Below are 12,770 nucleotides of genomic sequence, written 5' to 3' on the forward strand. Positions count from 1 at the left end.
TGATTTTCTTACAGCACCCCAGTGTTTTCATCCTTTTTAATGTTATTTGCATTTCCAACATAAAAATGTTGAAAATATTGATAATCATCATCACCATGTAATAAGCCTTTTTTATAAGCTCAGACACACTTTACATGGGTTATCTCAATTGAATCTCACAACAGCTCACTACCTTCTTGCTGGCTAAGGTTGTGGCTAGGAACAGACACTTTGGAATCAAGCTGGCAGGGTTCCAATTCCAGCCCCAAGATCTTAGGCAAATTACAAAGCCTCTCTAAGCCTTTCTTTCCTCAACCATACAGTGGGGGTTAGAATAGCCTCTGCCTTGAAGTGCGATTATTAAATGAAATGGTGCGTGTGAAGCAGCTAGCAGAGTGCCTAGCACAGAGTAGGTGTTCAGTAAGTGGTAACTGACCCAGGGCTCTCCTGGGAGTACCCCCACCTGTGTGATCCACAGATTGCCAAACTCAGCAGTCTCCCATCTGGGGAGCACTGCACCCCTCAGTCTTCCCACCGTTCCAACCCTCCTCCAACTCCCAGGACTGTTGTAACACTCTGAGTTTCTCCCACTGTGGGATGGATTTCCTTCCTACCCATGAAGATAGAAGGGCAGCCCCTGCGCCTCTGCTCTGCTCATCTGGTGATGAGCCCTGGGCCAGGCTCACAGAATAGGACTCTCTTCTTCTGTGGTCTGAAATTACCCAAAGTCCTTATGAAATTCTTTTCAAATTAAGGTACTTGATTTCACTTGATATCTTCTTTATTCTTAAGAGAATGGAAGTATTTCTTTTCATGCTGGGTTTGGAAATAGCCAGCTCATCCTGGTGCAGGACCCTGTTCCCAACCTGGAAGCTGCCAGCCCTGGAAGGCCTCAGGGTTATGGTCCTTTTGAGCACCAAGCGGCCTAGAGACTGAAACTATCATGTGTCATTCACTCATAGATATAGTCTGCATTTTCAAATGTACATGAATAATACAAGATACTTTATAAGCTTTGCTGAATTCATGGTTGCTTTTTATCATGACTGCATATAAAATTTATAATCAGTAGATACTAAAAGCACAGCTTTGGTCATGTAAGAGTGTTCAACATGCCTGACATTAAAAAAGGGGGTCTTGGGCTTCCCTGGTGGCGCAGTGGTTGAGTGTCCGCCTGCCGATGCAGGGGACATGGGTTCGTGCCCCGGTCCGGGAGGATCCCACATGCCGCGGAGCGGCTGGGTCCGTGAGCCATGGCCGCTGAGCCTGCGCGTCCGAAGCCTGTGCTCCGGGGCGGGAGAGGCCACAGCAGTGAGAGGCCCGCGTACCGCAAAAAAAAAAAAAAAAAAAAAAAAGGTGGGGGGCGTCTTTTTACTTTAAACACTTGGAAACTCCTGACGTCACAGAAAGTACACCGGAAGGGAAGTCAGGTAAGTTGTCTGAGAGTGTGATCCTGCACAAATCGCGTCCCCTCCCTAGACTTCAGGCTCCTCATCTGTAAAATGATGGGGGCTGGAAGAGATTGTCTCTAAGCCCCAGCACTAAAATTTTGTGAGTCTAAAATCACTCTCTCCTAGCTACATGAAGATGAAGATTTATAAGAATGGCTGACAGTTTTAAAGGAAGGGAAGTATATAGATGTGCTCTATACCCACGTAAAACAAGAGCAGGTTAGTATCTGCATAGTTTTTCTAACTTATTTTTATTACTTTTACCCCTCCTCTAACATCTTCACTTTTTCCAGCGTCACCGGGGTTCTGAGAGAGTCCGGCCCCTCAACTTCAGCATCCGTATCTGCCTTTCAAGATTTATTAATGTCGGTATTTTCTCAGTGATTATAAGGTGGTTGTTATTGCCTCTCCATTATTTACCCTTTTCGCTTGCTTGGTTTTATTTTTGTTTTCTCTGCCCTCCAAGACCTCGCCTTGAACAGATTGCTTTCTATTACCACAGCCTTAACGCTCTGTTGTGAGCCAATGTCCCCTGTCGCCCTTTTACCATCTTAAATTCATCAGTGGGAGTTGCAATTGCAAACACTCCAACTGTTGCTTAAATATTTGCCCCTTTCTTACAACAGCTTATTTGAAAAGAATGAAATTCTCACTGTTGAGTCATATGTTTATGTGCTCACCATCAGTTGCGCCTTTGTACTCGCTCTGAGCAGAGGGGGCTTTCAGCGCCTTTCCATCACCACCCTCCTACCCTTCACCCACTCCATCCACCTTGGCACCGACCAATCAGAATGCCTCTTTATGTCTGGACAACCAATCAGAAAACGTCCTCATTCCAAGTATTTATTAAGTCTCTGTGAAGGGGGAAAGCCTCTTTCCTAAAAGAAAACTCTGAAGCTTCAGGTTTTCAGCTCAGGAAAGAATATCCATAGGTGGGGAGGACTGTGTGCTGCAAATTTTACCTTCCCTTTGGTGAAAGCAGAGAGGGAAGCCTTAAGCCCTCCAAAGTGATAGATCAATTAAAATTCTTCTGTTTGGAAGACATTCTTGCTGCCATCACCAAGAGGGGAACGGCTGCACCTTTAATACTACGGCTCAATCATGGACCCAAATTGTTTTTCATGGATTATTTTAGAACAGCTAAGGCAGACTGGAATTTTCCATTAGACTTTGTTACATACTAAGGGATAATACAAAGGAAATGCCACAAAGAAAATGTCAGAAACATTCTTCAAATCAAGTGTGCAAAATACAAAGTGCTTTTCCTACCATTGCTGTTTTATAGAGCCTGGCCCATTCCCTATTCTCTCTGAAGTGGTTACTCTCTAACCCAAAGAGCAGACCAACTCTAAATGTCCCTTGTAAGAATGTCTTGCTTCCTGGCTTCCAGCCTGCCTCTCTGTTTCTAGGCAAGGCAGCCTCAGGAAGCTAGCAGAGTCTTAACCTTACAACCATCATGATTTCAGCAAACACTTCCAGCCCCCTCATTTCTGTGCTAGACATGGAGGTGTTAAGTATAGTGTGACGCCTCTCCTACCCTCCAGGTTTGTATTCACTAGGGGGGAAGGCAAACCAGCACACTACCAGTTCCACTGCAGGACTGTAGTGCCGTGACGGGCAATGTACAGAAAAGTGCTACCTAAATCAGACTGAGAAGTCCAGGAAGAATTTCTGGAGTCTGTCATGCTTGAGATGAGATGTGAAAGATGAGTAGGATTCGCTAGAGTTTAAAAAGAGACAGAGGAAAAAGAAAGTCATTTCAGGCAGCAGGCAGCATATACAGAAGCAAGAAGGTGTAAAAGAACATTGCTCTATGGGAAACTGAGTGGCCCTGTTGGATTGAAGCGAAAGGTGTGAAGAAGAATCTCAGGAGAAGAGGCCAGAAAGGGGGTCAGAGGGCTGGGTTACGAAAGGATTTGTGTACTAAGTGAAAAAGCGTAAACTCTGACAGGGCCGGGGAGCCACTGAAGAATTTTAACCAGGGGACTGACATGATCAGATTTGTGATTTTGAAACTCGAGCAGCAATGTCTAGCAAAAGAGAAAAGAAAGAGGGGAAAAGGGCAGGATTCAGTCTGGAGCCTATTACAATAATCCAGGTGAGAAATGATGAGGGCTGAGGCTAAGGTAGACGCTACAGAATTTTGTGACTATTTAGATATGGGAGTGGGCGGAAGGAAAGGAAGAAATAGTCTAGAATACCTCCTGACTCTGTAGTTGAAATAATCAGGTAAATAGTGACAACTGACATAACTGAGTATCTACTATACACCCCATGTCAATTATTTGCATTCTTTCATCCTCCGAGTTTTTATTTATTTATTTATTTAGATTTTATATTGATTTTTCCCTTTATTTTTTAATTGAAGTATAGTTGAGTTACAATGTTGTGTTAGTTTCAGGTGTACAGCAAAGTGATTCAGTTATATACACGTGTATATATATATATATATATATATATAAATCTATTCTTTTTCAGATTCAGTTATATACACGTGTATATAATATATATATATATATATATATATATATATATATATATAAATCTATTCTTTTTCAGATTCTTTTCCATTATAGGAAAAGACATTTAGATTGCTTCCATGTCTTGGCTATTGTAAATAGCGCTGCTATGAACACTGGGCTGCATGTATCTTTTCGAATTAGAGTTTTCTCTGGATATATGCATCGCTCTACAGTTTTTTCTCAAGAGCCTACTATGTGCCAGCCATAGTGTTAGACACTGGGGATATAGCAGTGGCGGGGGGATGAAAATCCCCGCCCATATGTAGTATTGTGGGAGAGTGGTAAGTAATAGGAAGAGACATGAACAGGAGAGGTGATAGGAACATGAAGAGTGGAGAGAGTTTGAGAGTTTAAATATGGTGGCCAGGGAAGGCCTCACTGGGAAAGTGCTGAGAAACCCTGAGACCCAAGGGGCATGGTTATCTGGGGGGCGAGCATTCTGAGCAGAGGTCCTGGGGTGAAGTAAACCCAGCACATTCAAGAACCCCTGAAACAGCCAGTGTGGCTGGGTGCAGTGAGGTGGTAGGGGAGGGCAGATCATCTAGGGTCCTGTAGACAATTGTAACAACTCTAACTTTTACCCTGAGGGAACTGGGAAGCTGTTACATGGTTTTGAGCAGAGGAGTAATGCTATATGACTTGCATTTTGACAGGATCACCGTGGCTACTGTGTTGGAAATAGACTGAAAGAGGGCAGAGCTAGAAGCAAGAGACCAGCTAGGAGGCCACTCCAAAAACACAGGTGACAGATGATAAAAAAAATGTCTCAGGCCAGGTGATGGCAGCGACGACCACGAGAAGTAGTAACTAATGGAGCTATTTTTGAAGGATTGACTAATGTATTAGATGTGGGTGTAAGAGAAAGAGAAGAGGGAAGGAACGACACCAAGAATTTTAGCCGTGGAGGAGCAAGATGGGGGAGGGAAACTAAAAGGTCTCCCTTGTGACAAGTTAATTTTGAGATGCCTGTTAGGCATCCAAGCAGAGATTTAAAGAAAGCAATTGAATATATGAGTCTGGAGTTCAGGAGAGAGGTCTGAACTGAAGCTATAAATTTGAGTCATCAGCATAGAGATGGCACTTAAAGCCATGAGCTTGCATGAGATCATCAGTGACTGTAGAGGTACAGGGAAAGGGTCTAGGGTAGGGGTAGGTCCTAAGGGAAATCAACAGTCCCTTGCAAGTCACCCACTTTAGGAGAGATCATTATGGGGTCTGAGATTGGGAGGCTGACCTCCTCAGACAGGGAAAGAAAGGATTGCTTCTACTGACACAGGAGGCTTGGCAGAATTTAAAGTCTGAAGTCCTCAAGTTCATCAGAAACTGCCCATGTGTCCCCCTCCCAATTTTCAGAATCCTTCTCTTCCCAATCAATGCCCTAACTTTAACAGAAAAACTTGCAAGATTGTAAATTTTGTGGGGGTTTTTGGTAATAGCTTTTGAAAGATGTATTGGATTGACCAAAAATTGCCTTCGGTTTTTAAGTAAAAATAAAAGACACATTTTTCATTTTCACCAAGAACTTTACTGAGCAACATATTCACCCTTTTGTTCCACTACCTTTTGCCATTTTCCAGGCAACTTCATAATTCCATCTTCCCAAAACTTTTTATCTTTTTGAGCAAAGAACTGTTCCAGGTGCCTTTTACAGTCTTCCAGGGAATTGAAATTTTTTCCATTAAGAGAATTTTGTAAAGACCGAAATAAATGGAAATCTGAAGTTGCAATGTCTGATGAATACGGCGGATGAATCAGAACTTCCCAGCCAAGCTGTAACAGCTTTTGCCTGGTCATCAAAGAAACATGTGGTCTTGTGTTATCCTGATGGAAGATTATGCATTTTCTGTTGACTAATTCCGGATGTTTTCATCAAGTGCCACTTTCAGTTGGTCTAACTGGGAGCAGTACTTGTTGGAATTAATTGTTTGGTTTTCCAGAAAGAGCTCATAATAGAGGACTCTCTTCCAATCCCACCATATACACAACATCACATTCTTTGGATGAGGACCGGCCTTTAGTATGGTTGGTGATGGTTCATTTCACTTGCTCCATGATCTCTTCTGTTCCACATTGTTGTACAGTATCCACTTTTTATTGCCCGTCACAATTACATTTAAAAACTGAACATTTGCATTATGTCTAAGTAGAGAATCACATGCGGAAATACAGTCAAGAAGGGTTTTTTTGCTTAACTTATGTGGAACCCAAACTTCAAAGCAATGAACATAACCAAGCTGGTGCAAATGATTTTCAACGCTTGATTTGAATATTTTGAGTATGTCGGCTGTCTCCTGTGAGGTATAACATTGATTGTTCTCAATTAATGTCTCGATTTGATCGCTATCAACTTCAACTGGTCTACCTGAGTGTGGAGCACCATCCAGTGAGAAATCTCCAGCACGAAACTTCACAAACCACTTTTGACACGTTCAATCAGTCACAGCACCTTCTCTATACACTGCAAAAATCTTTTTTCTCTTGTGTTTCGGTTGCATTTTTACCTTTCTTGAAATACTAAAGTGTAATATGCTGAAAACATTGCTTTTTTTCTTCCATCTTCAATATTAAACTGGCTACACAAAAATTCACCAATTTTGATGTCTTTTTTTAAATGCACGCTGATGTGACAGCTGTCACAATACAATCTAACAAAACTTTTCAACGAAGTTAAAGACAGCTACTTACCTCTAGAGCCATCGTAAGGAAAAAAACGAATGAACTATTTGGCCAACCCAATAATTCACATACTGTAGGATCCACCCCTTTAAAGCATACGATTCAATGGTTTTCAGTACATTCACTGATGTAAATTCTTTTTGCCTTGTAATTCAGCCACCTTCAAGATTAGACCTTGGGTTTGGATTTCAGAAATCTTGGCCTTGAACCCACAGAAGACAGAGTGTCTTTCAGGGCTTTCTGGTTTATCACTTGGATCTGGGCATATAGAGCATTGAGCTCATCATTTTCTTTCCCCAAGCTCTCCAGTGTACTTAAGGGCAACCAAATTCTTTACAATTTTTATTTGCACTTTAATCTTCTGTGGAAGCAGCCACTTAATACTCAATGCCTTGTTTTTCCTAGGAGCTTGATTGCAGGTGATTACAGGTGGTCATGTAAGTTTGCCACTCAAATGCCGTGGACTACCAGTGTCCACTTTACCATTAGCAACAGAGTCTTTAAGCCTTTAAATCTAGTCAGATCAGTCAACCAATTCCATATTCCTATCCTTAAGGTTCTGTTCCCCTGGAACCACTTTTGGCACCAATAACAGTGTTCAGTCAGGGGAACAGAGTGACTGGTGTTATGGGACGAAGGACTTATTATAGGAATAAGACCTTGCACAGTTGTGCAAGGAGCTGGGGAAGTAAAGGCCTGAAAGTGATATTGGCTGATCAGGGGAAGAGTCACTCAATCAATCTGAGAAGCCAGACACGTCCAACCACTTATGAAGGGAGCCTCGTGGGTAGGTCTAGGGGAAGCTTTGGTGCTTCCATGGGTCCAGTCAAGTGTCTTGTGGTGGGCCTGGGGCCACTATTGGTCAGTAGGGCTAGCAGTTGGGGACATGTGCTGGACATGGAGAGGAGGAAGCAAAGGCATGCTGGAAAGTGCTAAGCACCTGTGCACCTGTCCTGATTGGCTACTGATGACAGTGACCTCTAGAGTCACTGCCGCTCATGCATTCCTGCCTTCATAAACAACTGAACTGTTTCAAGTTTTCGGCTATTATGTATAATGCGTCTATGAGCTATTATCATATACATATCTTTGTGTAGATACACACTTTTGTTTCTCTTGAGTAAAATCCTAGGAGTGTAATTTCTGGACTCTATCTTAAGTTTATATGTAACCTTTGAAGAATTTGCCAAACTATTTTCCAGTGGCTATGCCATTTTATATTCCCACTGGCATGAAACTTGGTCTTTTCAATTGTTTTGCTTATAGCTCTTCTAGAGGGTATGTAGTAGTATCTCATTGTTGTTTAATTTGCATTTCCATGACGACTAATGATGTTGAGTTTGCTCTCATGCACTTATTAGCCATTCATGTATCTTCTTTAATGAAATGTATATTCAAATCTTTTGCCCATTTTTAATTTGGATTGTTTTTATTGTTGAGTTTTGAGAGTTTTCTATATATTCTGGATACAAGTCTCTTATCAGATATGTTACTTGCAAATATTTTCTCCCAATCTGTGGCTTGTCTTTCCATTTTCTTAACCATGTCTTTGGAAGTGTAAAAAAGTTTTTAATATTGGTGAAGTTCAATTTATCTATTTTTTTCTTTTTATGGATCATAGTTTTTTGTTTGCTCTGTTTTTTGTTATACCTAAGAACTCTTTGCCCAACCCAAGGTCGTAAGTGTTTCCCCTATATTTTCTTCTAGAAGTTTGATATTCTTAGGTTTTCATATTTATACCTATGGTCTGTTTTTAGTTAATTTGTGTGTGCTTCTCAAACCTTAATGTACAGATTACCTAGGGAATCTTGTTAAATCCATATCATGAAGAAAAAAAGGCATATTCTGGTTCAGTGAGTCTACTGTGGTACCTGAGAGTCTAAATTTTTTAAAACCTCCATCTCTTCCCCTAAAATACTTATGGAAATCCCACTCAGGCAAGTTCTCTTATCTTCCTCCTCATCTTTGGCACAGCTGTTTACCATGCAGATCCACTCAGCTACTCTGAGTTCCTTCTAGTCCCCTCTTACCTCATTGCCCAGATTCTGCAACAGAAGGAAAGACAAAGACAATCCTTCCCCTGCGGAAGGAGGGAGAGGAAAGGCCAAGATGGCAATGACAGAACTCTCATTAGGGGATGGATTAAGGGAAGAGTCTGTGGATATTCACTTGCTAACATTTTTACTCCTGACCCATAATACAATAACTGGGGATAAGGGTAAGTAATGTGGTGACAGGAATTTTTTTGAGGAGAAAAAAGTGAGCAAATTTACACACTGAAGGAACAGGGCCAATCGAGTGGAACAATCTGAAATTTAATAAAGAAATCTGGGATGATTGATGGAGTGAGATCATCTTCCACTGAGGGAATTAGGAAGAGGAAAAGGATGGTCCAGGCTGAAATCTCTCAGCAGCTAAGGGGTGCAAGGAAGACCTTGAAAGAAGCCCTCCGTTCCCACCATAGAACTAAGGGACAAGGTCATTGAGGAGGCAGAGGAAGATGGAAGGGTAGATTTAAGGAAAAAAAGTGGAATATGGAGTAGTTGCTAAGAAGATGGGAGAAACACTAAGATACATGGAGGATTTCCAGCAGCACTGAGCCCTGGGAGGTTGGAAAGTGTGAATTTGTATGGTGATGCGATTTTCCTTAGCAGAGCTCATTGGTCTGAGTGTAAGTGGCTGGATTGATCCAGGGCTGACTGTTCTGGAGTAGATGGACAACCATGGGGTACGAAGGTAAAGGGAAATGGTGAGAGAACAACTGAAGTGATGGATCATGGTAAGAAAAGAAGTAGAGCCAAAGGGAGAAAAGAGTTGGGGGCCAAATGAGCAGTTCTGGAACCAGAGGTCACACTGGGGTTGAAAGTGTGTGTTAAGGGAGTGAATGAGCTGTAAGGGTGGGATGCTGTTATCAGAAAGTAAGTTGGGTGTTAAGCTTCAGAACTGGAGCCATTCTAGGTGTTAGATCCAGACCATGGGAATGAAGTAGAGGAAAGATGAGAGTTGTAAAACAATGGCAGAGCAATAGAAGGGTTTGTTCTGTTACAGCATCTGTCTGATATTGTGCTCTACGCTACCCATCAAGTCAGAAAGCTGTGGTCACTGCCCTGAAGGAGCAATTGCAAACCCAAGGGACAGACACAGGAAAGGCAGATCTCTGGATAAGTAGACTCCTAGGTGGGTGTACCTGGGAGGTATGGGGAGTAACTGGATGAAGAGTTAGGTAGGAGAGAGACATGGGACTTTCAGCTTTGCATAGGGCTGGTCCAGGAGGAATGAATTTTCCACCTACTGTCAATTCTTATCATAAAAAGATGGGATTGCAAAAGGGGAAGGAAAGAAGGGAGCTGACATTTACTGAGGGCCTGGCACTGTGCTAAGGGCTTTATATGCAAATACATTATCTTATTTCTCTTCAAATAATCCATTTTACAGATGAGGAATTTGAGTATTTGACAGGGTAAGTAACTTGTCCAAAGATGTACAACTATGAAACCAATGAGCCAGAATCCCAATTGTCCAAGTCTTTTGCATTTTTCCTTTTTGACTGAAGAGCAAAAGCAGAGGGTCTGAGCTGCTAGGAGAGGATTCAGATCCAGCTTCAAACGTGGCCTTTGCAAAGTGCCTTCTCCTTCATTCACCCATCAGCTCATGTCTCAGAGTGGGGCTGGGATCAAAGAAAGACAGTCTGCCAGCTAAAAAGAAATTTCCAAAGTTACTCAAGCACCGTAAAGGGAATATATGACTCTGGACAACACTTCCTAAAAATCCTTTCATCTATTTCCCTCACCCACCACAGCCTTCCCTCTCTTCTCTCTTCTCCTAAATTCTTGAGAAAAAATTTCTTCTAAACTCTGCCCCCAGGCCTTTGCTCTTTTTCCTGTGCCCTGGGAGAAACTTGGGCAACACAGCCTCCCTAGTGGGCAGGAGAAGGGGAGAGTTTGGAAACACACATGCATTATCGATAGTTGATGTCTTGTCACGAGAAGCATTCTCCCTGTTTTTGAGAGGAAACGGAGGCATGCAGGGGGCATCCTGCCCATAATCACTGCAGCTGGTTTGAGGGAAATCATCACTGAACTCCACCTTGAACTTTTAGACCACTACCTTGAACTTCTGAAACTAATACCATATAATTTACTGTTTAATTCAGTCTGCTCTGTGTTATTCTTGTTTTGTTCCTGGCTGTTTTGGATTCAGTCGGAATAGCTTTCCTTAGCCTTGGGTTTCTAGTATAATTGTTCCACCACTGTCTCTCTAATTATGTGGCTGTCGTCCTTCAACTCTTATTTTCATGTATCTGTATCATTTATTCTGAGCTTCCTCCAGTCTTTTTTGGGAAAGGAACAGAGCATAAGTAAATAAAATATCAATTTCATATGCATTAATGTTATATCTCCAACCTGATTGTGAGCACCTTGAAGATAGAAATTGTGTTTCAGACCTCACTTGATCACAGCCCCCTGGTGCCTAGAGGGGTACCTCGCAGGTATTCCACAAACCCTTATTTCACAAATACTTTTAATTGATTAAGGAAGGTAAGAGGCTGGCATGTATTGAGTACTTACTCCTGACAGATACTCTGCAAACAATAGTACATTTCATCCACACAAGAAATGAGGTGTTATTATTCCTGTTTTAGTAAGATGACCAACTCATCCTGGTTTGTTTGGGACATTCTTGGTTTTGACACTAAAAGTCCTGCATCCTAGGCAAACCCATGATGGGTGGTCACCCCACATTTTAGAGATGAGGATGTTGAGTCTTAAAGAGCTTCGTTATCTTCTTCAACTTGTCTTGCAAATTCAAATCCAAGTCTGTCTAGAGTATGGGACTAGTGTATTAACAGGACAGACTGGAATATTCGAGAAAAAGAAAGTGGGGTTGTCCAGGGCACTCTGGTAAAGGCTGTGGCATACCCCGGCAAGTGATTCATGGGTTCTCATTGCAATTGCCAGGGTGATGAGAGGTAGCTATGAGGTCCTGCGGAGGAGGAGGGCTGTTTAAAGAGCTGCAGGTGGCAGGGCTGGGAGCTGGTCTGAGGGCTAACTACAGAGGGGACAGTGCTGAAGGGCAAGAAGACAACCTCAAGTGGATTCTTTTCATCCCAAACAAGCCACCTTGAACTTTTTGTTGCAGTCACCAAGGGTGTGTCCCCTGCTGATTGTATCAGACCTGATTCTCACTGACTGCATCAGCTGATGCTAACTTTGCCACTTACATAGGAACAGATGAGTAATTTGGACCCGATCATTATTCCCTGCTTACTACGTGCCAAATATTTATGGAAGCAAATACGTGTTTAGTTTACAGCTGATAATAGGGAGCCCATTAGCTCCCCCCAGTTATCCTTCTTCCCTCCGGCAGTCAGGGAGTTGCTCAACCTTGAAGGAGACCAGCTGAAGACTTTCTGCTGTATGGGAAGGATCACATTTCTTTTCTGCCACCAAGTTTATCGACTGTCTAGGAATTTTTCCTGTGTTCTACATTTTTGTCTATTCAGGTTCTCTGTTTCCGAATCTCTTTCTCACTTTACAAAAAATGAGGCCCTTGTGGTACTGAAGATCTGAAACCTCCAGATTCCACAACTGTCCCCAGCACGGTTTCTGATACTTCCCACCTGACAGGACAACCCAATCGATTGCTTTTCTCAGGCTCAGGGATGACCAAGGAATGCCCAGGATGTTCTGGTTCCCTTAATTCATGTGAACTCGTGTTTTTATTTTATTTTATTTTTTATTGAAGTATAGTTGATTTACAATGTGTTAATTTCTGCTGTACAGCAAAGTGATTCAGTTACACATATATATACATTCTTTTTTATATTCTTTTCCATTATGGTTTATCACAAGATATTGAATATAGTTCCCTGTGCTATACATCAGGACCTTGTTGTTTATTCATCCTATATATAATAGCTTGCATCTGCCAACCCCAAAGGCCCACTTCATCCCCCGCAATCCCCTCCCCCTTGGCACCCACAGCTCCGTTCTCTGTGTTTGTGAGTCTGTTTCGGTTTCATAGATAAGTTTATTTGTGTAATATTTTAGATTCCACATATAAGGGATATCATATGATATTTTCTTTCTCTGTCTGACTTACTTCACTTAGTATGATAATCTCCAGGGTCCATCCATGTTGC

At 42.1% G+C, this 12,770-nt stretch overlaps 1 long non-coding RNA gene across 2 annotated transcripts in view; it reads right to left on the minus strand.

The window, feature by feature from the left end:
* LOC137211179 (uncharacterized) overlaps nucleotides 1-12,770 on the minus strand; it is a 68,485-nt gene that overhangs the window by 46,382 nt on the left and 9,333 nt on the right. The window contains exon 3 of one of the 2 annotated variants that reach the window (XR_010936935.1): nucleotides 7,785-10,323. The exons of the other annotated variant lie outside the window; for it this stretch is intronic. This is a non-coding gene — a long non-coding RNA (uncharacterized lncRNA). Of the gene's footprint in view, nucleotides 1-7,784; nucleotides 10,324-12,770 lie in introns of those variants that run through there. 2 annotated transcript variants of the gene reach the window in all.

Source organism: Pseudorca crassidens, chromosome 2 (genome assembly GCF_039906515.1).
Source record: "Pseudorca crassidens isolate mPseCra1 chromosome 2, mPseCra1.hap1, whole genome shotgun sequence".
Lineage (NCBI taxonomy): Eukaryota > Metazoa > Chordata > Mammalia > Artiodactyla > Delphinidae > Pseudorca > Pseudorca crassidens.